A 2,068-nucleotide genomic window follows, 5' to 3' on the forward strand; every position below is an offset into this window, starting at 1 on the left:
TTTACTTGGGCACATTCACAGGTTCCAGGTGAACATGAATTTGGGGAGGACACTATGCACCCCAGTGCAAATACTTTCAACAACACTTTTTCTTTGCAGTTTGAACAAGAGTCACTATATTTTCATTTTGCCCTGGAGCCCACACATTATGTCACTTTTTACTGTTAGAGCTCATGTTGGAAAATGGGGCTTCATGAGACAGCCAAGTGAGTCTGTCAACTGAATTCTAGAGTTATCCAGACTTACCCACTTTGTTGCAGCAAGTTGTTTCCAGGCAAACCCATGTGAAAAGGCCATGTCCACAGTGGAGCAGAGAACTTTTGTCTCTCTATCACCAGACTCACTCCCAAGATGAAGGAAAGAAGAGCTTAGCAAAGCATGGCCAGTTATTCTTCCCAACTTTGCCAGTCAAGTAGGTCACCTCACCTAGCCAGTGTCAGTGAATATAAGAGCAGGGAAGTTAAAAGTTATACTAATCAAACTCCCTTCACATGGTGGTACCATTAGGAACGAGAAGGGAAATTGTCACTAATGCTTCCCTGTTTTTTTCAATCTCTCAACCCACTCAACTATGCCTTTAAGCCTGTAATTAACGGAATATGGCTCTTCCTTCAGGAAAAAGAATAGACCTTTATCAGGACAGTCCTGCTCACACTTTTATAGGGCTACTCATTTGAGTGGCCTCCGGGAACTGCTGGTGGACAACTTAGAGTTTCATCCCAGAAGTCTCTGATATGGGTGAGAAATTGCCTTAATTTAAATTAACTCCAGGGCTACTCATATCCAATGATCAGAAACAACTTTTTGTTCTACCGGCCATCCACAGCACAGCTAACCATAGAAAGTTGATGAGGTTAAATGACAAACTAAGATTAAATACATAAAAGCATCCAGTAATACAATTCAGAAATCATAGAAATGTTGCAAATTTGAAAGTACACTTTTGCCAGTATCAGATTCTTCACAGAGAAATTAAAAGGGCACACATTAAACGCTCTTATGAATTAAGGTCCCAAAGTATTAAAGCCCAATTTTGAAATCAAGTTTCCTTGTTACTGTGGGTTAAAAATCCAAAGTCTTAAATGTCCATAAACCATCCTCCCAAATGTACATTTGGTTCATTCCCAGTGACAGGGCTTTCATTGCCTGAATGGGACTGAGGGCTGCTTCAGTATCTGTGGCTAGGACTTCTGTCACTGACAAGGGTGTGGGTCTCTCAGGGCCTTGGATTTTTTATCAGTTTATCAAGTCTGTCATGAACCATGCTTTTAAAGAGTCTAAAGAGTTACTAAGATACAATTTGATTTTACAGCACTATCCCCGAAATTTAAAAACAGTCTCAAAAGCAAGCCAATCCCCCACTCCTAGAAGAGTGAAAGTAGGCACATTTTTGTTCCCAGAATCCAGTACAGAATTTGACAAAAGAACAAAGCAGAAACTCAAAGGCATTTGAGAGAAAGATAAAGTCTCTTTCATTGTAGCCTCACTAGGATGTTCATTAGTCTATGCCATTTATTTGAAATTTCTGACCTGCGAACTTCAAACCAGGAGGAATGTTTGAAGCCTGACGTTGATTTGTCACTATGAATTTGCCATGTGCAGTGCACAGCCCTGAGCATCTATCACACGTGGACTCTTGAGTTATCCTTCCTCTTTGATGACCTTGTGGTTCACACTGCAGTACTGAACTGATTATGGCTTCTGTCGAGTGACATTACACCTACAGTTCTGATGCATAGATTTGACAGTCCTATGCAACCATTGCCATTTTCACTGCCTCCTGCTATGGAACTGCATAGACCAAAGGTGGCTGCCTTTAAGAGAACATTTCTTTCTCCAACCTTTGTCGAGAAATCTTTTTTCTAAAGCATCATCTCCTTTGGTGTTGCCAATGTGGAATGGAATATTTATCTTGCTTCTATTCTGGGGCTCCACTGGACATCAATTCTAAGAGTAGCTTTTCCTTTTTGACCACTTTCCAAAATTATAGTTCTCTTTTTCTGTCTAGCAGCTTTGGATTGTTCCTTCACCGATGGAGAAGTTATCCACTGGTACAACAAGTGGAGTT

General features: G+C 40.7%; 1 pseudogene; it reads right to left on the reverse strand.

The window, feature by feature from the left end:
- Nucleotides 1–1,875: 1,875 nt before the first annotated feature.
- The window catches only part of LOC102993117 (centrosomal protein of 78 kDa-like), a 127,912-nt pseudogene continuing 127,719 nt past the window's right edge, over nucleotides 1,876–2,068 (reverse strand).

Source organism: Physeter macrocephalus, chromosome 9 (genome assembly GCF_002837175.3).
Source record: "Physeter macrocephalus isolate SW-GA chromosome 9, ASM283717v5, whole genome shotgun sequence".
Taxonomy (NCBI): domain Eukaryota; kingdom Metazoa; phylum Chordata; class Mammalia; order Artiodactyla; family Physeteridae; genus Physeter; species Physeter macrocephalus.